Source organism: Melozone crissalis, unplaced genomic scaffold (assembly GCF_028551555.1).
Source record: "Melozone crissalis strain CALT ecotype California unplaced genomic scaffold, PUWL_Pcris_2 ptg000018l_1, whole genome shotgun sequence".
NCBI lineage: Eukaryota > Metazoa > Chordata > Aves > Passeriformes > Passerellidae > Melozone > Melozone crissalis.
This window is the reverse complement of record NW_026535796.1, coordinates 43,127,577-43,152,661: the sequence shown is the minus strand read 5'-3', so window position 1 is coordinate 43,152,661 and position 25,085 is coordinate 43,127,577.

Here is a 25,085-nt window from a genome sequence, read left to right as displayed (position 1 = left end):
ACTGATCAGGTAAAAGGACAGGTGGTAGCATCTTAAAGGCTTTCTCTTTTGTCTCTGTTCCTCTGAGTGAAAAACCGATGTCTAGCCTTCCTCACATTGAATTTATTGGTTTGGTGTATAAGAAAGGGCTTTTGGAAGAAAACCTTTAATAGAAGTCAAAGTAAATTAAATTGAGATAGTGCAAAAAGTGTAATGTGAACGGGATATCACGTGACAACACGTAAGGGCTTGATTTTCCCAATTCTGAGGCAAGACTAGGTGAAATTTAATAAATCACAGCACCACATGGACATCAGCATCTTACCTAGACAGAAGTCACAGCTGATGACTGTGCAAAACAATCCCCAAGATCCCTCACAATTAATGAGGTACCCTCTCACCACAGCTTTTACCAGGCACAACAAAGCACTGCAAAGTAAGAACATTCACGAGTTTTGGCTATCGCAGTGCCTGCAGTCTGCAGAGAATCACACGGGTACTTCAGCTCCCTCAGCTGCTGCCAACAAAAGCAGCCAAGTGAGAAGGACAAACAGATCTGGGTTCCCTCCCCAGCTCTGCCACCTCGTCAGGAAATCCTTCTTATTCCTCTGGTTTCTGCCTGGAAAAATGGCTTTCTGCGGGGAGCTTTAAAGAGAAACGGGAGCTTTAAAAAGAGATTTCAGAAACACCCAAGTGCAATTCAGAGCCTGATGATGAAAGTATTTTGATTTCTGGGACTTTTTTTCCTTCCTTGCTATCTTCAGAGGTAGATAAATCACTCATGTTTTTTTCAGATAGAGATATTTCTTAAACATTTTCCTGTTCCTGTCCCTAAAACTGACTTTTGCACAGTCAGTATTGAAATCTACTTATGTTTCAAACTCTGTGGTATTATGTGATTTTGTTGGACACAGAGATGGATACAAAGGAACAATAGGTGTTGCAAATATTTTAAAAATAAGCTGCTTCAAGTACTTTAATCTTAAAAAGTACTTACTCAATTTAATCACAATCTTCATAAAGTACTCAACTTGTCAGTAAGTCTTAACCCTAAAAGTGTGAATGCAAAGGGATTTTTATGGACATGCTGGTGGGGGGTTTAACATTTTAATTTTTTTAATTTATAACTGAGTTGTTGGAGAAGGGGAAATGTCTTATTATGGGGTTGTAGCTGAATGCTTAATTAGGAACAGCTAATCACCTCTTCAAGTAAGCTGGAGAGTTACATAACTGTTACCATTCCTACAGATAAAGACAGTTTAATTGGCTTCCTATGGAAATAAGTTTTATGTAACAGTTTTGTCTGTCTCTCCGTCTTTCTTTCCTCTCCCCTTTACTTCCCCTTCATCAAAAGGCTGAACCATTAGCCAGTTTGAAATTGAGGGCTCCAAAATGCATTCCTACTGTTTTTATGGAGACAACTTGTGAGATAAGAGAGAAATACCTAAATCACAGCCTTAGTTTTCTCTAAAAGAAGCAGAGAAAGTTATAGATTAAGTTAAAACTTTATGTGAGATTACTATTTGTAATGCCTGAGCTGCCAAACAGGTTGGCTGCTTTAGATCTCATGTGCTCAATTTCCTTGTACAGAGAAATAAACGAGCAATTTTCTGGCCTAACAGAGGCCAGCAGATGATTGTGTTCTCCTGGGTCAGTGCAGGTCACTCTGCCCTTACTCCAGGTTCAAAACATAATCCTTAGGAAACATGGCCACAATAAAATAAAGTTGAATGGTGTAAGTGATCTTCCATTTGTTTGATTACTAATACACTCTATATTGGTTTGTATTTTCTGTTAACTGAAAGCAATGACAAGAGCTGATATATGATGAGCTATCATCACCTCATCAGAGGTGTTCATAATCATCTGCTTCAATGTACACTGAGGCAGAGGCAGGTCTATATTGGGAGTGATTTTGCAAATCAGATCCCAGAATGTTAATGATTTATATATTCCTAGATTTACATCTGGACAGAACAACCTTCCTCAGTGGCAAGCCAAGTAACTCTGATATAAATAAATCCTCTGGTTCAATCCTAGTGCTGTTGTCTTTGACTGGAAAATCTAAAGGGGAGAAAATAATTTAAAACAACCATTATTTTTAGCTGTGAAATATTCTTTTCATTTTAATGTTTCTCACAGATGTGCGAGACATGCTTTCAACCAAGTATAAGCCCAAAAAAAAAATTCCTGAATTTTCAGAAATATTTGAAAATTGCTAGATTTTGAAGCCAACACAAATCAAGTAGATCATTCTTATTTTCACTGGTGTAAGGTAAAAGGTTCTCACATTTTGGGAGACTTCATATGAAGATTTAACTTCCATGAACCTACTGAAAAAGTGAGCCAGAGATGCAAAATATTTGTTGCCCATAGGAGTGCTTTTCTCGATACTGATTCATTCACTCTGTGCACTGTTTTACTCTGCTGGTGTATGGTTGTGATCTTTCTGTCTCCTTTCTGAGTAGCAATGTTCACAACAGACCCATTTTAATTTTATTTCAGATAGGATTAAGCAGAGAACTGTTTCATGCTGATCAAAAACTGAGCATAGAGATCATCACAAATGTTTCTTTTGAGAGAGAGGTGAGGAAAAAGGTGTCAAAGCTTGTGAGATGGCTGAGCCATACATTTGCTGTAAGTAAAAAAATGTTATTTTGGCATACAGTGAAAAAAATCACCATTTCTTTGCCAAAAGTAAAATCACTAGAAGACTTACAGAAATACAGATATGTCTATCTCAGCATTATGGAAAAATTGCACGAATCATAATAAGGTGTATACTCAGAGCATAGCATTCAAGAATTGGTATAGAAGATAAATGTAGTATAAACAATATAAATGATCTGTCCCTGATATATCCTCAGGCAATGAAAAATTTAGAAAAATTATAAAGATGAATATAATGCCTCATACATTTGCACATAAAAAAGAGTAGTAATGTTCCTTGCATTAGTACAAAATTAATAGTTTCATCAATTTTTTTATCCTGATAAGGATTTTTTTTCTTATGGCTACAGAAACATCCTGAAGTATTTAAATCACCTGTCAAATGTAAACCTACTTGAGTACTGACACTTAAAAAATATAATGTGAAATCAGATATCATTTATACTTGCTAGAATTTTTCATGCTGACTTGTAACATATGAATGGGGAGGCTAGATGCAGAAACAGTAGATTTTCAATTTTTACCTTTTTTTCTCACTAATTTCCAGAATGTAATTCTGCCCCCAGCTGGTTAAGACACAGCTGACATAGGAGATTGAAAGTGAGAGAATATTGAACCTATGAACTCTGCTTCTTCTCAGATGATGACTACAATTTGCATGCAAAGTATCAGCAGCTCTAGTGCTCAGCACAGGTGCTAATAGATTCTAAGTTCTTTATGTAAGTATATACTGCTCCCTCCTCATTATAGCACTAATAGCTCAAAGGTGAAACTGTTTTCAGGAAACAGAGTTCATTGATTACTCCTACAGAATGTTACAATTAATGACATCGGCCTGTGGTCGTCGCTACACCTGTATCAGATCAACTGAAAAGTAGAAACTTAATACATGCTCCACCAATAGATTCCAGAAAGTTGCATACATCTACTGCCTGGAATGGATTTTTACATGCTTACATGTCTTCCTATTGCTCTTTTTTCATCAGATTCTTATGCTGTCTTTTTGCAAACAGAACACATGTACTGAAAAATTTGCATGACTTTCACTTATTTTTCATGTGTAACTGCAGCCCATCCTTATCTCCCAGGAAGGAAGAAAAATAAAGGAAAATACAGCAATAAAAAAGCAGGGAGATAAGTTATTATTATTATTACCTTTTGAAACAAAAGCTTTCATTCACCCTTCAACCTCTCTCCACTATCTTCTATCATATTTCAGGACATCTCTTCTGATGTAGCTGGAGAATAGATTACAAACACCTTCAAATTCATCTGAATTACTTTCCATTCCATATATCACCCTTTCATATGCAGCAGTTTCTGTCACATCAGCAATCCATCCCCTCAGTAGCAGTCCTGATGCATCCTTTCAGATTCTCAGTATTTGTTTTCAATACCATGAGACAATGCTGGGAAGTTTAGCCCCTGTATTTGGACCCTGTATAATCAAATAAATAAAATGGGTGAGAAAATATGGTATAAGTGGAAACAGTCATTGGAAATAGTTTTCATAGACCAAGACAAAAAGAAAAAAAAAAATGTAAAAGGAAAAGAGTTATTAAAAAAAACCCCAAAAAACAGATTTTAGCATCTGTGCAAATGTTAGCATAAACATAAAGCATGAACAAAATAAAATGATCCCACTGGCTGACAGAGTCTGGTAACTGCTGCTTTCCATTCTTTTCTGCTGCCCCCATACCCTGGTGTCCCACTCAGAGGAGAGGGCAGCCACAAGAACCCACAGCCCACCTGAGCCCTGCAGAGGCTGAGTGGAACAGTTTATGGTGAAATTTAGCAGAACACTCCAGGAGCATAAACGGTAAATGAACTTAGTGAGTTTACACAGCACAGAAGTGGAATTAGGAGATGGAACAGAACTGCTGAGGGAGCACATGATTGAAGCAATAGGATGTGAATATTCAATCCATTAGGCTTGGCAGAAAATCTCTGTTATAGGTTTGGGAAGTGGCAGGAGGAGGAGGAGTTTTCTTGGGAGGTGAGCAGATCCAAGAGGAGCAAATGGCTGTTAATGAGGAATGCTGCAAACTCACAAAATTTCTCTTTGACCAAGCGCAAACCTGACAATGAAGATGCCAAGGAGAAAATTGAACATATTTCTGAAGTAGGAAAGAGCATACCCAGTCAGACACATCAAGAAATTACTGGATATCATAAATTTATCAGGAAAAAGAAGTCTGTCTCTAAGGATGTGATTGTGAGACAAGGCTAATACAGCTTGCGGGAAGGAGGTGGGTATCGTGCCTGACAGGACAGAAAGGTGGAATCCTGGTCAATAAAATTTGCCAACTGGAGTATAAAACCATCCCCTACCTGGCTTATGAAACTTTTCAAAACTTTCTGCAGTCAATTTTAAATGTTTAATTTCTCTCTATCATTTACCTAACAGCTCTAGTACTGATTTTTAGTTTGTTCCAGATAAACCTTGTAGCAAGTGAGATTTCACTTACGTTCCATAGCAGCTGGAGTTTCTTTGTTTTCCTCTGCCTTTTGCTTGTCACACACCAGCACTTATGAAAAGTGTCCAATCAAATAAGCACTGGGAAAACTATCTTCTCTTCATTGTCCTTTTTTAAAGGTCTCTTCATTGTGCCTTTCATTAGAGATGATCAAGAGATGAAGGTAGGGGAGGGGCTGAGCACACCCTAAAGACATTCAGAACAAAATTCATTTGACAAATTGCCAGGCTTTGAACTACTGTGTCTGCAATGAAAAAAAAATAAAATTAAAAAAAAATCACAATCAAAATGTAAAAGCAGATAACTTACAGTCCTAAAAAGAGAGACAAGTGTTCTCCATCAGGTGTTCTGTTCTGATTATTTTTCATGGGGCCAATTTCTCTACTTTTTCATCAGAGCGCAACTGCCCTGCCCTATGCAAATTTAAGTGTGAGCTTAAATTATATTCCTAGATATATTGCAAAGTATGTAAACTGCAAAGGCCACTAAAAGCAGCAAGACTCGCCTGGGTAATCTGACACATTTCCAGTCTAAGGATTTTTATATGCCTTTGAGCCTTTTAATGTAAAGCCTACCTCCCTATTATAATCCTAGCAGCTCTGGGTCTACAGCTCTCTTTTTCAGTGTTTCCTTGACACAACACCACACCTCCCCACACCACCCCCAAGTTCTTTTTAAATCCTGGAATAATTTGTGGTCAAAACTAAATCCAAATTAAGTCCATCTGGGGAAAGTGGAAAAACCTGAATTCCATCTTGTTGTCTTGAACATCCTATGGTTGCATAATAACAAAATGCCTTTGTTCTCACAACTAAAGTATGCATCAAGAATCAAAGAAGCAAGAAAAAAAGGGAATGTTCCAAGCTATTACTGTAACAATCCAATTACAATGCCTATCAAACTTAACTTCACAGGTTATAGCTCCTAATTGCCTGACAAAAATTGACACTTCAGTCGCAACAGCATAATATAATCAGAGTCCAAATTAAATTTGATCGTGGGCAGAAAACGATGCTATCATTCGGCGGCATGGAAACAGGAGATCAACTAGCATGATATCAAGGATCAGAAATGAAAATTATTCATTAATGGCAATGGTTTTCTGATAATGGAAATGACACAGTTCAGACGGCTTCGTAAAAACACTATTAATTAAAAAGATGATAGACCTAACAAGGCATAGAAACCAGTGGAACCTTTCTCTGTGCTTGTTAAGGTGAAGGATGACAATGTTTAAGAACAGAAGTTTATGCACTTTTGTGAAAAGTATTCCGCTGATTCTGTAGCAAGTTTACTGGTTCTTGCTTAGTGAAGCATCTTTCTCTAGGGTGCTATGTTAGAGGGACATAAAAAGTGTCTAAGGCCATAATGTGGCATTGTAATAAGCATGAATACTACCTGCTATAAAAGAGAAGGGTCCAGTTCATAAAAAAATGCACATGGGATTTTTGCATACTCCCAAGAAAATAGTGCAGGGAAACCTATTTTATTTCCCTGTGCAAGCAGATCTGTCTCCAATCCACTTTTGGGAAATGCAGGGGTGCTTTATGCTGGAAGGAGAGCAAGCCAAAAATCCACCCTCAAAAGTTTCCTTGAGCAAGAAAAGACAAGGCCAGGGCCTCAGACTGCTGAGGTTCAGACAATGCCTCTGTTCCTTACACAGAGCTCCAGATATAACCACAATAAAAACCTCCAATACTAATGCAATGCCACAGGCATTGTGTTTGAAATAACACTCTCAAAGGGGTGATTGCTGTACCAATGAAGCCACTGGGTGCTTCTGCCATGGCTGGAAAAAGTCAAACTGGGCTCACCCTGGTTTGAGGAAGAAAAAGTCGATTGGCTGCCAAAGATCTCCATGATCTACTCCTGTGTGCTCCACTGTCTCACCCTGCAGGATGGGTCACTGCCCAATACACGGGGCTAGAACTGCTCTTGAGGACCCTCAACTCTTCCTTCTTCAATAGCTGAGGGAAGCCAAGAGGCATCCCCTGCTGCAATTCCTTGCTCCACAGGCAGCTGCTTTGGAAATGCACAAGCACAGGCCTCTGAAACTTCTTGATGTGGGAAAGCAAAGATTCAAAAGCCTCAAAAATGAAGGACTTTTAGAAAGAGCAGAAGGGAAGAACAGGAAAAGACGGGTGTACCCTTGGGAAAGGACAACTCAAAGCAGATCCTCCTGACCCTAGAAAGCAGCTACAGTACATTTCAGCAAATCAGAGACTCAGTAACTAATCTCATGTCCCTTTGATTGTCTGAGAACCACAACGTGTCATCTCCATCTGCCTCTAAACTATCTTCACCTGATAACCAACATACTTGAAGATCACCTCATTTGTTAAAAAAAAAAAATACTTAATACTAATCAATTTGGAGCAGCTCCAAAAATTAAAAATATGCAAAAAATGGATATACTTTTAACTTTCCCTAATTTTTTTAAATTTAATAGTCTTTTTACAGAATGCACAAAGCTTGCCCAAATTGTCAGCATTATTTTTAAAAAGAAAATATTTTGAAAAACCTTTGAAAAATCCCACGTCCTTTTTTAATAAATTAAAAGGCCAATGATATCATGTAAACAATATATGATCATTTCACTGTAGCTGTAAGAGCTCTAGGGCAGGTCACCCAGTTTCAGTGCTTTTTATTGAAATACTCTTTAGCTCTTTGAACACAAGTATTTAAGGCATGTGCAAGGAATGCTAGAATTCAATATGTAAACAGCTCAGGTGGAGACGTATATAGTAATATACCTGAATGGAGGAAGCAGATACCCTATAACATCAGCTAGGATGACATTAAACAATATTGCAGCTACCATATGATTATCTCTTGGTTCAATAACTTGACCTCCTGAGAGGGTGTTAATAGATACATTGAGAAATTTTGAAAGACAATGTATCAATGTTTTCATGCTTTTTTTTCATTGCGTAGCAAAGCTCAGAACCAGGAAGAATGAAAAACAAGGAAAGGAAATAGAGACCAGAGTTTGTGATGTTTGAGGTTTTCAAATAAATATTTTAATCATATAGCTTGTTATGTATTCTGAGCAATGATGTAAGAGTGACACCATTCAGCAGCTGAATTGGTGCACTTATCCCCCCAGCAGGGACTTTAACACAGAGGCAGCCAAAACCCAAATCCATTGTGACCATTAATCCTGCAGGGTAAAGTTATAGACTGAGTCATCTAATGGATAAATTCCCCCTCTAAATTCCAGAAAATTAAATCCCATACATACCCTTTAAGCATTCCAGGGTCAGATCCACACCCACAAACTCTCAGGCTTAATGGGAACTTTCTGACAAAAGCAGTTACAGGAAATGTCAGCTGATGTGTTTTGGCTGGGCATGGTCTGGCAAAGGTGGTATTTCAGGCAAAAAGAAAAAGAGAACCAGAACATCTGGAATAACAAATAGGTCAGCAGTGAGGATGCTTAGCAAAGAAAAGAGACCCACGCCCTTGTCTCTGCAAGGTCTCATTTGGGGCTCACTGTTGATTCCAGGTTACCAAGTCACCTTTTACTTTGCCACCTGTCTATTCACCACATCTCTCTTTGCTGTGAAAACTTTGTGTGGTCTTGAGTTCATGCTACTGACAGCTTAATATCCCACATGAAGCAAAAGCCATTTCTACCTTATTTCTGCTAACAGTGTAAAACCAAAATAATCACCATTCCTTAGTTCAACCCTGGCCAGAGGAGAAACACTGTAAAAAGAGATTCACCCCTCTGCATCCCACTGCCATTGACCTTGAGGGCTCAACAGCAGGAAAACACCTTGCTCAGGTAGGGCTGCTGTGGCTGAGAACCCTCCCACAGCCCCATTGCAGATTGCAGCTCCTGCTATGTACAACCTGAAATTCCTCAGTTTTCCAGCAGCACTCACTGAGACAGGGAGTACACAGCATTAGGAGGAAAATAAATAATGAAATTAAGCTTTACAGGGTTGCTGGCCCATTTTCAGGTCCCCCATTCTAAAACTTGCAAGTATCACCATTAGGCAGATGTCCAAGTCTGTTTCCCTGGTGAATCCAGGCTCATGCTCCACTCGAGAGGAGTCTGTTAATGACTACAAAGATCCACAGCTGTTTACACTTTAGGCTCAGTGGTGGACCAGGCAATAAGCTTGATCCAACAATGAAGTTGTTGGACTCTCACAGCAAGCAGAGACATCGTGTCAACTCGCTCAGAGCCCGAGTGAGAACCAGGAGAGCTTAGCAGGGCTCAGGGAGCAGGGAAAGGAGCAGGTATGGGTTGGAGAGAAGCTGTGCAGGGCCCTGAAAATGAAAGATGTGTATAAAGGAACTAAGCCTAAATAGCTGGCAGAAGCGTAGATAAAGAAAAAATAAATAGGCCAGGGAGGCTCTTAAACACATATGAAAAGGGATACCATCTATTCAGAAAAATATTTCATAATCAGATTTACTGTAAACCTTTTTTTTCTTTTATTTCTTTTTATTTCTTTTTCTTTTTTTTTTTTTCTTTCTTTTTTTTTCTTTTTTGTTAGTTGCTTGCCATGGGGAAATTTCTTTCAGAAATTTTGGGTGGTTTAATGAGTAAATAAATGAAAGAAACAGATTTTCACAGTAGGGTTTGGTCTTCAGGAAAATGATAGCAAGAGACAGATTATCAAAAACCTGCAAAAGTGTAAGAAGATGTTTGAGGTAAAAAGAAAATGGGAGAAGAAGATAGAAAAATAAAAAAATATTTTATCAGAGGATACAATCTTTCAACAACATAGCAAAGTAAGAAGCATCTCTTCAAGCCATTCTCTGACTACAAGTCCAAACTGTCTACAGATTAGGAATGGATGTAATAATAGATGTTAAAACAAACTAAAAAGCATTCTTCAAGGAAGAATTCTTAGACACCAAGACCAGCAGCTCTGAATGAGGGCTTCAAACATTAAAAATTGATGGAACTAGAAAATTTGCCAAAGAGGCACCTTTGTCAATGCTAGATTTTAAAGCATGACCTGACAAATGTGCACTGGTCCAAATTCACTGCACTTAGAAGTAGTGCATTTCTCATTAAAGCAGTGTTTCCTCTCCTTTCAGTTAAGATGGTTCCCAGAACTTCCACAGCTGGTGCCAAGGGGTCGTTATTAAGATTGTAGAAAGCCTTAAGGACATGTCTGTCTGGGTGGGCAGCTGATCCAGTCATTTATTGATTGACCAGATATTATTAAGTAAAAAAATTCAAAGAGCAAGGATGAAAATATTGCTGGTAAGGTGAAACGCCCCATATTTACCGAATAGATTTTCCACAACAGGAAATACTTACTTGATGGCTTGGTTGCAAAGTCAGGCAGGTCCTCAGCCTCACTGACTTCACTGCAGTGCTGACAATTTACCAACGGAAGATCTGTGCCCCCAAGATAGTTTCTTAATGCAATGGCAAGCTCTTAAATTTAGAAAAAGCAGGACATAGGAAATACAAACATGAAATATCTTTTATTCAGTCACTTTTCTCACATACAGGGTTTTCTAATATACACAGCTCCAAAAAGCAGGAAGAGGAAGCAGCAGAAATGTTTAAACCCATAACATTCAGTTTCAAACTGAACTCTCGTTTTTGACTCATATATAAAGTACACCTACAGTATAAAAAGGGGAGCAGAATTGCTACTGAAAAGCAACCTCCTTAAAGGGCACAGCTGTGCTGCAACTTTCCTTGACTTTCTGCCTGAGCCCTTAAACACGCAAGATTTGCAGCACAATTTTAGACTCAGAGCCCTGCCCACCCTCAGCTTTCAAAATATCCTTTTCATGTAAGAAGGTTAAAACTGGATGCCCAATCTCCAGAGTGTGCCTATGAACTGCCCTCCAAAAATGTACTACTCTACCCTGTGCCACTGATGCTAAAAAGAGCTGTCGCCAGAGAAGATAAAGGGATTTCTGTGATCACACAGCTTTTCCAAATTCAAGCTCACATCAGAGAGTGAAGGAATGTCTTTGCATGGCACCTGCTTACATATTTTCTGGAGTGACTGCAATCTAAATATTGGCAGCTGATAAGAACAGGAATATTATTCTGTGCCATATAACAGTGTTCACCAGGACTGTCTGCTGTTATTCAGCAGCAGGAGGTCAGAAAGCAGAGGGCGAAAATCTGTACCATAAATGTATCATTTTGGTGATACATCCAGGCCTCCTGGACCAAAATATCCCATGACTACATAGTTTCTGTCTGTTCCTGCACCCTCATTTTACATTCAATTTCCTCCGTGGTTCAGAAAAGTCTTTCAGTATCAAGTAAGTCAGATCAAAGTAAAGGCATAATGTGCATGAACAGGTCCACTTTGTATAACATTAACAATGTAATTTCTGTCAGAAAAAATGAAATAAAGAATGCAAAAAAAATTTAAAAGTGATTAAAAGCAACGAGGCAGCAAGAAAAGCAAAGGATGTCTGTACTTGGGAGGAGGCAGGGGTTACTGTAACACACAAAGCTTTTTGTCATCCCACTCAGCCTTCTCTATAGCTTATTGCTACAGTAACACCTTGGATTGCAGATACGGCTCTCTATTGATACCTGAGGGGCAAAGCCTTTAGATGACACCCATTGCAAAATATTTTTATTTCCCATCCATTTAAGATGCCCATTTATACTCCCTTAAGAAATGGAAACTGCTTTTTTTGCAGACTCTTATCTCAGGTTTGGTTAAAGTCTGAATCATAACACTTACATCCTTTCCCCCCACCTATTTTCACCTCTACATATAAAAGTAGAAGAAGCTACTGCAGCAAGTGCATGCCACTGTGTCAGGTTGTGGGATCTATGATCTAAAAAAATCTGCTAAAAAAGTAAATGTGCCATGATTCATCAATTAGGTAGTGATATTTTTTAAATTTTATTAAAATATGAATAGGTACTTCCCCATGGATAAGATTTCATTATACAATGCATAGGAGTTTGCTGCTATCTGCAGGTAAAATACTCTATTACTGAGTAAAGAGCTGAAAAAGAAAGGCAAGCATTTAGCTCCTGTTTTTCATTGCAGCTTCACACAATTCCATGTGAAAACCCCAGATCTAGACAAGATGAATGAAAATACAGATGCCTGACGTGGGTCTGGGAGGAATGTTTTCTCTCTAATAGGATAAGCTGGAGGTACACCACTCAGGATGTTCTGCTTCCAGGATCTGCTGGCAACCATGGGCAGGGTCAAACTTTCTCACAGCTCTCCAAAGCAGCCCTGGCACCCTCAAGCTATTGCAGAAGCAAAGAATTCTTAGGATCTAAGAGTATTCTTCTGATGCTCAGTAGCCCTCAGATGTCCTCTGAGATGTGACAGACTGCCAAGTGCATGGGGGACAGAGCTGGTTCCACAAATGGCCAAGTTTTCAGAAAGTCTGTAAACTATATCAGGAAAGGCAGTTCAAAAGGCAGTTCTTTGTTATACACAAATTGTAATTTGTCCTTCAGCCCACATGGCAGGCCTAGAAACATAGATGTCACACAGACTGCCCCTCACAATCCTCCCCTCCCTGCTTCCACTACATGGCCACTACTGATTCCTTTGTGTTCCTTTTCAAACTATTATTTCATTTTTGTTTTTACCCCTCAACTTGTTCTACAAGCATGCAACAAACTGAAATACATTCAACACTCTGAAGGACAATTGTTGCTGAATTTTCCTCACTTTCAAAGTCATAAGCAGATTAAAAATTCTGTGTGTGCTTTACATAGCTCACTATGTGAGAATACTAGCCACAAAATGTAAAATACATTGCAAATAATTTCTAGATTTATAGGTGTACTGTTACAGGACTTTAGCTGTTACAAAAAGTGTCCCAGGAATATTAGCTTAATTCCTGGGGAATACTAAGGATGACACTCTTTTTCTGTCTTGAGTCTGAAATGTACGGTTTGAGATTTGTTCCAGACACTGCAAGACAGCCTTAACTACTGTGTGGATAGAAATATGAACATGATAGAAGTCCTTAAACAACACTTAATCAAGCAGGATCGTATTGGAGCAGTCATTACAGGAAATATTGACTACAGGAAATGACATGCCCCACATTATCTCATCAAGGCTTAGATAGTCATCTTGCAGATTTGCACTGCAGAGCTATAATACAGCTCTCTAGCTTGCTATCAAATGCACATCCTCAAGGGTCTGATCAAAAATTAAAGAGTCACTGGTGTTAAACTTTTCCTACCCACCTTTTTTTTTTTTTAATGTGGCCTCAATTTGTGAAAAGCTGACATAACTTTGGGGTTGTTTTCAAAAAAGGGTTTCAATAGGAGCTGATTTCAGCTTGTGGGTAAGAGATGGGCAACAGAATCACTTAGCACAAAGAGAATACATAACACAAGAGAAAGAAAAACACAAAATATCCATCACCACAGTTTCTCCTTTTAACCTTTAAGTGTAGTCAAAACCTAATGACTTGCTAATTATCAGGAGTTTAATGATGCCTCTAAGCAGAGGTTGTACTACAGAGCACAGTGTCCATGAACCTCTAGGATCTGGGGTTACCTCGTGCCTTCAGCCTGCAGTGAATTCTCCTCTTCTCCAATTCTGCTTCTAAGAAAGCTTTCAACCCACCACCCCCCTCCTCATTGTTGCTACCAACAGTGAAGGAAACAATTTTGAACTCTGGCGTAGGCTGGTCTCCAGATGGCTGCCAGCTTTTTAAGCACTGAGTTGACTAACCTTGCTCAAAGCAGGTCTATTGAACACAGTGCTTCAAATATCAGTGTCTGCTGGGATTGCATCTCTATATGTGGAGCCCCACCGTTCCCATCACTAGTGTAGTTGAATGAGTGAATCAGGAGCAAGAAGGAGCAAAATTGAGGAAAATGCATGAGACTTCTCCCCTCTGATGTTGAATCAGCCCATTAAACAGCAGGGAGTAGCTGAGCATAGATTTTCCCTGAGCTTGCTGACCACTAAAAGCAAATTAATATAACCCAGCTGAGCCTGAGGCTGGGAAAGACCAAGAGGTTGACTTGCACGTGGAGATTAAAAGGACTGTCCTTAATTCAGCCCAGGTAACAGAAGTGGCTCAGGAAGGAGCAAAGTTAGTTCTCATTAGAGCCCTTGTGAGAACAGAAATCATGGGGCAATTACTATAATTCGATTACTTGATTATGATTTATAATATTCTTATGGATTGACAATGACATCATCAGCCAAACCATCCTGGAATGGAGTCGCCCACTTTCTGAGAATAAAATTTATGGGGACAGTTTGATGCTGTTTCCCTGGAGCCTGTCAGTCTGACCTCAGCCACAAATAAAGCCTTTTCAAATGTAAGGAAACAGTTCTGGGATATGTAATATCTGATGTAAAAGGAGAAGCACCATCTTCATTGCTAGCCACAGGAAAGCCTGTTTTCTTTGGTTCTTGGCCCATATGAGAGTTAGTGCATGAAATATAAATTGCTGCTCAACATTTAAGCTTGGCAGAGCCAATTAACACGGCCTTCTCAACACGAGCTTGGAGGTTATTTCAATTAAATACTTTGTACAAAGCTGTTGCTGCACACAGGATTTCTTGGTATTTCTGAAAGGCTGTCCTTGGTGGGTAGTTTAAGCTCTGCAGTGCATTCATCTCTCCCTTTGATTACAGCAACCTCAGTTCCCCCCTTACTTATCTGATATCTGTGTCCCCCTCATGGAGGCCATCTGAGAACTGCTGCCAAAGTGATGACCTGCACCTCTCTCGCTATAGATCACTGTTCTGAGCTGCTATCTTGGTCAGTTCCCAGTGATCCATCTTACTTCATATTTTTATTCTGTTCCTCCAGGCTTATCTCTTCCATTTTTGACAAAACTAACTTCTGCTCTGAGAGTCTACAGAGTTTTTGAAGGATAGCTGTCCAATGTTCCAACAAGGAGAGAGAAATTTTGTACATGAAAAAGTAGAATAAAACAGGAGTCATTCAGGAGGCCACAGGGCTGAAACTATTTCCTCCATACTTTTTTAAGGCTCCTAAAGTCATGATGCTTGAGCTAGCTCCTCAAGACAGCATGGAAAACAAGGACTTAATACTCTGCCAACACTGGAAAATCTTGAACTCAGAGTAAATCACACCTTATTTTTAACTTCCTCTAAAGGCTCATCCCTTCTGCAAAGTCCACAGAAGTCATCCTTGTTCTGATTTCCCTTACATTTACTGTTTAGTTAGAGGAAGCTGTTTCTACTGGGGAAAATAAATGGTGTTCATGTCAGGATGCAACTCTGACTTTCATCTCCTGGTTGTCCTGCTGACTTCCACTGTGAGCTTGGGCACATTGCCCATCAGCCTGTGCTCCATGTCTCCGCAGTGCTACAGGGATAGCTGTGTTTCCCTGTCCCTCAGGAGCTGTGGGAGGAGGAATTCACTTTTGATGATATGGTATTAAGGCTCTGAAAAGGCAGTAGGGAGCTACCAAAACCTGACCACACAAACCAACACCCATAGACAGAATACTTCACATAAACCATCAATAATGTGTGATGTATCACTGTGTAGTGAAGGTAACACCTTTGATTGAGACACATCAGCTCTGCCCCATGCAACATGATGAATTTCTCTGCAATGCTTAGATGGATGGTGGAAAATCTGATACCCTGTTCAGAGCCCTCAAATCAAGCCTAGATAGACAAAAAAAGGTGTGTCTGGGGAAAATTGTCAAGCAATTTACAGCCCAGTAAATATAAAATTATAATCTTTGGTGCATCTGGCATGCATGGGACACGAGGTTCTGAACATCATCAGTGTGTGTTACCAAGCATCTCCTGGTGAGATAACTGTACATCTCTTAAAGACACCTTCAGACAGTCCACTAGACAATTTTGAGACTGAAGTTAGAATGATCAGACTTTGGCTGTTAAGGTTGAGGTACACGGGGGGGTTTAGGTCTCAGATTCAGAAATTTTTTTTGATTGCTTGTCTCTTGAACTGCTTTTCATTGTAAGGGCATCTTCATTTCTTTGAAAATGCGGAAGATAGTTTTAGGAGACTGTTTATTCAGCACCATCTTGAACTTCCTTTGCAAGATGAAATCACCATCAAATTAGGGACCTCTATGCAATCTTTATGATGGTGATTCTGCAAACCCATTTTGCAGAGTTGTAAGTGAATGTACATGTTTCAAGACAAAACAAATTCTTTCTCTTTGTCTTGATTTTTCTTTTTTTACCTCACCAGTCTATTTTTCTCTTAAACCACATGAGAATAAGTGTGACCACTGGAGATGTGAGTTTGGTGAGGTATAGATATTGTGCCTTAAACAAAGATAATACTAATGAATTCACATTCAACCTTTTCAGCCCTGCGATAGAAAAAGATTTTCAGTCACTTTAGCCTGAGCTACATTTGCACTCAGGGTCACCTAAAGAAAAGGACAACACATTCATCTTTATCCTCCTTGAGTTGTGGAACCACTCAGATAATCTATAGTGAGTTGCAAAGTGAAATTAAATACCTTAAAATGCCATCTATCTGATCCCCAATTAAAACATAATCTTTTTAAAGCTGTCAATAGCTGCTGACCAGAATCAATAAGGAGAAGATTATGACTGGCACTTCTCCAGTGATCTTCAGGCTGACAGAAAATACACTGTTGTTGTCAGGTCAGCAGGAAAAGAGGAAAACTGGACCTCAAGTAGAACTTCATCACAGACAAGTGAAATCTGAGATGCCCTCCAATGATATTGCTGGGCAGTTTTGGGTTTACTGGGGAAAGGAGAAATTTTGTTGTTTTTTTTATTTTGGGGGTTTTTTTGGGGGCATTTTTAACTATGAGGAGAAAGAATATGATACAAAAAAATGTTTTAAAGAGTAACACTGGAGTCTTAATATTATGAATCTTTAGAAAAGTATTTGTAAAAGAAGTTTTACTTTGATCTTCTATATATACACACACTGAAGTTCCTGAGTCAGATTCAGCCACTGTCTCAAGAATTTGAGGCATACTGCTTTTTATTTGCATTTAAGGAATATAAGCTTACATTTATCTAAGTAGATCCTGGATATTTCTCATCGCTGCTACAGGAGTTAAAGTTTTAACTACCTAAATCTAGTGTTTGACATCAGTGACGGGAATGATCCCTCCTACAGCATGTAAGCTTAGGGTAAGAGGCCTAAACCACTTCTTTTCCTCCTGACCTACATTGGGATTGCTTTTATTTCTAGGCCAGAATAAAAAGTTCAGCATAAAAAAACTGTTTCCTGGTGTGCAGAGGGCTTAGTAACCTTTCTATCCACAAGCTGTTGCTTTCCTCCAGCCTTCCACAGTACAGATTGTGGCACAAATGCTCCAACCTGCCTGTGAAGTTATAGCAGTCAGAGCCATACACTTATTGTACTGACAAAAATCACCAGAGCATTACCTCTTCCAACGCAATCCATGATTGGTGCTAAGTTGTCCAGCAGTCCCTACAACTCCATGCTGAAGAGTGGCTCATACATGTGAATTTTCCTTCTCCTGCTGCAATAGCCATGAAGTAAGCTCTAGATCCAGAAAGAAAGGCCACTGCAATGGGTCAAGCTCACCTACACCTTTGGACTGGTGATCTCAAGACAGTGTGTCTGTGGAACACTGACTCTTTTCATCTCTGCGCATCACTTCCCATCTGAAGAAAAGTGGCTGACAAATCTTCCATGCCTCTGCTGACTGGGGGAGAAGTACAAGAATCTTTCAAAATGTGGACTTGATAAGCACCTAAAATCAACAGAAGCAAAGCTGGGGTCTGAAACTGTTTAAGTGAGAAAACGCTTGAGGGATTGTAGCACAGACGTAATATGCTGAAACAGCATTTTAGGTGCTGTTTGTGTTTAAGTGGGTTGAAGAATGATATATCTGACTTTTCTTACTGTTATCCATTATTTAAATATAAGCTTTTAAATGGATACTTTTATTATAAACCTTTGTATATTTTACAAATAATTTGGGTAAGAAAATCCCTTTGCAAGTAAAACAGCCCATTCTAAAGTTACTTTCTCAAAAAAACATAGAGCTCTTGTATTTTCCTGATCAAATGAAAGCTAATACAGAAGAAGGCATGGCATGTAAAAACACAAGTGCAAACATGCCAGCATAAAATTTCTGGAATCAGTTTGGGCCTGCTGTTTTTACAGGGGTGATTTCAACTCCTGCAGATTTGTACATTCTCCTGCAGATTTCTTCAATATTGGTCACTTCTAAAACCTATTGGATGGGATTATGACAGCACTGCTTTGTTCAGAGCACAACTTTTCTGTCTCATTAGAATAGCACAGACAAAGCTGCCTATAAAATGACTGTGGTACACTGACATTTTGAAGCACCTTGAGTAGTTCATTGGCAGTAAGGAAAACACTGCTGAAATCACACAAAACTGGGTCTGGACAAGGCCAGTTTCAAAAGAGACTCATTCTACTCATAAATCACAAGCAAATAATCTAGTTATTGCAAAGTTAGAGTTGTCAGCACTCAACTAGCAGAACATATAACACCATGATTGCTGCCTACCCTACTTCACCCAAAACCTACAGAAGAAGGGGAAAAAAGCTGCTGAATGTTTTTTAATACTGTGTTTCATAGTTTCAGTCTTGGCTTTGTTTTTTACTGCTTTCTTTGCCAAATTTTGCATTCAAAAGTAAGACTCCATCCTCTCAGATTGAGATCCCTCATATGGAGGCAATAGCTTCCAAAATCTTTTGTCTTTATAATGAGCAATCACCACTGAAATCAAAATGGAGCCAGGTAAAGTGACTAGAAAGAGGTTTTGCATGCAAAATGTTTCTTAAAAGAGGGGAAAAAATCTTTCTCATTTTTACTGATCAAGGAAAATAATGAAAATAAGCAAAATAAAAATATTCCTAAATGGTTCAAAATGGTCTTACGAGTTACAGAAAAGTGACATCCATAAGAATAGAGCAAAAAAGATCCAAAACAAACCTAATTCCATGAAAGTAGCGTGGCCTAGTGAAGAGAAAAATCATTCCTGGGAAAAACAAAGAAGTTGCTTCCAGATTATTTTTGGAGTCTAAATTTAGCCAGCCAGTTTTGAAAGCATTGGCATGTGCATGATGGAAACTCTTGTCCTGTGTTTGAACGTGGGATATCTCACTGTGTGTTTCAAACAGTGTTTTAATGGTTCCCCAATACATTATTAATTGCAACAAACAACCACAAAGGAATCAAAGAAATGAAAGTAAAAAATATGCCAGCTGTAAACACCTGCAACCTCTTGTTCTCCTTAATCATTTAATTCCATACACCTATATTGAAATTTCACACTATGCCTTAGCAGGGCATTGTCACAGCAAAACACTAGAATGCTGATATTGTGCTAGGTCAAGAGTTAAGTAAGTTCATTCCACCCCTGCTATTCTGTGTTTTAAAGCAGTCCTTAGTCTAGGCAGACTCTCTCTGTTATTATTACTTCTTGAATGATAAGAGCTGGGATTGACCTTCAAAAGAGATTTAAATGGCCTTATCCGAAAAACAGTCTGTGAACATCTATAAACTAATGTGCTGCCTTTACACTTCCTTTCTCAGAGAGGAGGTGTAAAGGCAGCACATCAAAGTCAGCAAGGAACTTACAATAATGGATTTCAAAGTCAAAAATCTAATGCAAATCTAAGTATTTGCTTATAGACTCTTTGAAGTCTTGACAGATTAAGTTTAGAAGTATTTTCTTAGATGGTATCTACATAATCTAATAGAGATGATTTCAGGAACTGAGTAGATGTTTCCAGTAGATGTTTCGATTATGGAACACATTCTCACAATAACATTAATAAAGAATATATTTTTTGTTTAATTTTCTTTTAAATTTATAGCGCAATACTGAGCAGTTATAAATGATATTCTGCATCTGTGGAAATGTTTTTATCTTAGGAGGAGAAACTGACAGATGCGGAGGATAAAGGAGTACCATCTCTGCTATGCTTATATAATATAATTGACTTTGTTAAAGGACATTTAGGTGTTGTTTGATTTACATCCTATGTCAGCTTAATGCATCAACCACGTAAGGTCCCACTTGTTTAAATATTTCATTTTAAAAGGTGCAGTAAGCCCATAACTTCCCCAACATCCACTCTTCCCTGACTAAAATGGATTCTCCAGTTTAATCTATTGCACTAGAAGTACATGAAGACTTCACCCTTTCCCTTGACAGAGGAATTGAGGCTGTCATTACTCATTACCATAAAAGTAGAAGGAGGTGCTAGAAAAAGTGTGACAGTAATTACATGGTTTTTTTCCTTTTTAAAAACAAAATGTGTAAAATAAGACTTGAAACAAAAAAAAAAAATTAAAAAATAACAATGCTTGTATTCCTTATTGAAACCATTCTTTATTGCTACTTCTGATATCAGAATTTTTCTTTTATGCAAAAAAAATAAAAAAGAAGAAAGTGTTTGGGTTTTTTTCCAGGTTCAGTTTAATTTATGTTTATTTGTTGACATATAATCAGAACAATATTTTACAAATTAGATACATTTACAGCTGCTGGAATTACCCAAATTGTGTTTGTAGACCTAGCCTGCACCTGAAAAGTTTTCCTGGTCCTAACATGCCAGAAATAAAGCTCCTAATATGTGCACAGTTCAATATCCAGATAGAATTAAATTTTTGCTTGTACATTTTTATTTTTTTAGAGCTTTTGCTGGTAATATTAAAATTAATAAATAATCTCAGCCAGCCTAAATTTTCAAGAAATCATTTGCATAAGCTGAACTTATTTATATGTTTTCTCTCTAAGATTTTAGAGGATTTCTGTCCCCCCCACCACAAAACACATGAAGATACCTACTATAAATTACAAATCAGCCCTAAGTAATACTAGGTATTTTAAAAAAAACTTTGGAGCCTTAACTCTCAAATATTTTTAGGAAGAGCCAATGTGTCACCCACCTTTCTGAGTATAGGTAAGCTGAGGGTCTGAGATTGTGTGAGGTACATAAAATAATATAGGGACTCCACAGAAAAGAATGAGATAATCTGGAATTTGATAAAATTTTCTTCAGTCTACAGATGGGTAAAACTACACAAGACACAGGACTCTGCAAATTCATCTGCTCAATCTCTTGAATGCAAGCTATCAGACAGCACAGTGATGCTGCCTTTCTTTGAGCTTTACATGGAATTTTTCCTCACATAATCAGGAAAAATGGGGCAGGGAAATGGGCTGTAGCCTTTTGCATGTCTCACAATTATAAAGTTACTTAAAATCTGGAGAGGTTGGAAAGTGTAAAGTGCCCAATATTATCAGAAGTGGTCTTGAACAGAAATATTTGCAATAAACTATATATACCCATGGAGATGGACTGCTTCCTGTAACAAATCATACAGAGCAAGACTGTAAAACTGAAGTGATGCTAAAATCTGATTTTTTTTTTTTTCAGACAGGTCATTATCCAGTCTAAGGGATTAAACTACCTAAACAAGAAGGCAAGCTACCTTGCCTTCCTAATTGCAAAATTTTCTTCACTAAACTCCAGCCACAAGGAAAGAATTTACTTTGTTCATTACGCTGCCTGCTCCTTTGAGAGCAGAATATTGCAAACCAGAATATATATGAATATACTTTCCCTCTTTCTTCTCTAGTAGATATTTATAAGACAGCAACAGATTGAAACAGAGACTTTTACCTTTCACCATCTGGATGACCTGAATAAACTATTTTATATGTCCCTTCTCTAATTTTCTATATTTCAAATGGAAATGATGACACCAGGTTATGCAACTCTGCAACTCATGGATGATTGTCCATGTAAGTTGGTATTATTCTATTTTCTTTCTCGATACCTTGGTTCTTTTTTTCCATTGGCTCTGATTTCCAGCTGTTTGATGAGTTCTGTGTCAGGTTACATGATTGCCAGCCTGCACAGAGCGCACTAGCGAGGCTGTGCTCTGTTCACAGGAGCTCCCAGGTAGGCAAAGGTTCACAGCCACCCCCATTTCCCCCTGGGATCAGGGGAACTGCAGGGTCAGGCCAGTGCCCTGAGTGGAGTCACATTCACCCCTCATGTGGGGCTGAGGGATTTGGAACACCACAAAGTGTTTGGTACCGTTGCCCTAGAGTGCTTGTTTTTCTTTAATGAATTCATCCTTTTGAGCTATTTTGGGGGGAAAAGAACCTTTCTTCTTCATGCTTGTGTTTGTTTTACTTTTGAGGTGTGATCAAAGTAAGTCCTGGCCGTGTAATCATTTAATGCATTTTGGCTGCAGTTTCAGCCTTCTTTGAAATTTATCCCTTTTCTCTTGCCTGTGACAGCCAAACTTTACCTCCAGGTAGTAAAGGAGGCTTGCAAACTCTTTTATATCTCACATCTGCTTTCAGCCCATTAATCACCCAGATTGTAGACAGTTTCTTCCTTCTCCTGTAGAGTGTGACTTTGTCTAGACTAGGAATTAAAGAGTGAATTTTAACGTGGTCCAGCTAACATGTTTAAATGTGGGCCAGGCTGTGTATCCATTAACTTATGTTCAGCCTGGCAAGTTAAACACTTAGGAATAAATTATGCATCAACATGACAAGGTTAACACATGCCGAAATATGATCTCCCTTGTTTAAATTACAGGTAAAATCTTGGCCCTTACAAAGTCAACATAAGATTGAAAATGATTTCAAATTACCCAGAATTTCCCATGTAATTTTGAGAATGCATTAATCAGAATGACTTGAGTAAGGGCACCTACTTACTACAGATCTCGTATAGGAGCTAAGAGTTACACTGTGATTCCACATCTTTAGGGACCCAACTCCTTTGCCATTGTGGCCCAGCTGCACAGTGATGGTTCAGTGATACACAGTGAACCACAGCTTCTCTCTGTAGAAGTTCAGTTTAAAAGAGTAACCAGCCCATCATGTATAATTTTACAAATAACAGCCAATTTATCTTTTCAGATTCATTGCAGAGGCTCTACCAGTTTTACTGTCCTCACACTCCTGGCTGCCAAAATCCACCTTTCTCCAAAGATTTCCATTCAGCTGGGACACAAATCCTCTTCTTCATCATGAGCAGTTCTGCTGTCAGAGGTTTCTCCCCAGCCTCCAGTGTCCATTCCATGTCCCAGCCTGACACTCAGCTGTCATGAAGAGGACTGAAACAGTGACTTGTAGTGCTATGCTCTCACTTGGGTGCTGAAACATCTAGCAGGAGAAAGCTGATTTGGGTTCTTTGTATTTCTCAAATCAGTTAGTTCTTGGGCACACTGTTCATTTATTCACCAGAGATTTGACAGAGATATTGAAAAAAGTTAGCAGTAAATGGAAGACTAAGGAAAGAGGAAGAAAACTGTGATGATGGATGGGGCATGCTTTTGTATGTGGTGACTTTCTCACCAAGAGCACACAAAGCCCTTGAATCAGATTCACACGCAGACAGGGACAGTGAATTAGTATGGGGATGTTCCTGGAGTCTGAACTTTTAAAAGTGAGTAACAAGTGATGGAGAACTGCCTCCTGCCAGCCTTCACCTCATAACAGAGAAAAGGCCAGCATTGCCTCTGTTATCTGATTTTGGGAGAAAGCATTTTGTTGTAAAGTATCCATTTGATTAAAAAGCTTTGTATAAATGATTAATAAGCCATCAAAGTCTTTAATATCATTTTAACTTGGGTTTTGTTTACTCTCTATTTGCCTTCTAAAAAATGTTTATGCAACATTATGAGGCATTGCATATTTATCAAAGACTGCAGGTTAATGGAGGATGATCAGGAAAGCAGAGAGAAAACATGATTTGCCTATTAAGTTGAATTAGGAGAATTTGGAGGCAAAATGCATGGTAACTGTTACTCAGTGTCTGCCAAAACTTAAATCATCATCTTTTATCAATGCACTGCCTCTCCTCCCAGCGTACATTGCAAATTATGATAGAATCATTTCACATTACCTTCAAAACTCATCTACCTCTTGAGAAGTATATTGTATCTATGCAGCAGTCTCACACAATATTTTTGGCTTTTAAAATGAACTCAAACACAGAGTGAAACATCAGACTGAAAAGTGTAAGGCAGAGTACTGCTACAGATGGAACATTGTGTACTAGTATTTTTTTTTAATTACATTATTTGTAATGCCCCACAACTGGACAAGTTGTGAACACAAGGGACGTAATGAGAATCAGTACAGAAAAGCCACATTGCATGCTCACAAATGCACTCCCCTGTCTTGCATTCTGCACTTTCCACTTTGTCTCACAGGTGCTGTGGCAGAGCTGGGTACAGATACACCAGCAATAACTGGGAATAGGTTATATAACTGGTATTCCTTGCCAAGTGGAAGCTGCAGGCTCTCTTTTTGGTTTTTATTTTATTTTATTTTATTTAGCACATATAATGAATTTCACAGCAGGTAATATCTGCCTTTCAGATAACAGGTCTTCACTGAAGAAAGTGACAATAAAACTATGTTAATGTGACCTTGAAACTACAAAGCTTTATTCTGGGGTATATCAGACTTGCAAGCATTGTGTCCATCATTTTATGAATTCACCTTGATGATAAATTAATGAAATTATAATCTTTCCATATAAGACTGATCCATGATGTCAACACAGACAAAATGCATGCTTTCTGATTACCTCTTTCTGCTTTTAAGATGTATCTCAGAAGGAACTTTCCTACAGTTTACATATGCCTATCAAACCATCATGGTCTAACAGCTCCAGAAATCCAGAGATCAATTTCTGAGATTGTGCTAAAACTCCATAGTGACTTGACCCTGAACTTTGGCACAAGCCTGCCCTTTCCTGCTCTGTTCCTTCTCACCCACCCAGAACACATGCATCAAATTAACAAGGAATGGAACATTTCATTAGTTTCATTCATTCATTTAGTCTGTGGCTTAACAAATTTTATATATGTTGCTGGACTGGGAGGATCAAATTTTACCATATTCTGCAGTCTCAGTCTGTATGAAAGCATAATTGTTCTATTCATTCTCATGGAATAAAGACTGACACAAAATAAGCACTCAGAAGGTTTCAAGGGAGGATTTGTTTACAGGTGAAATGGGTCCC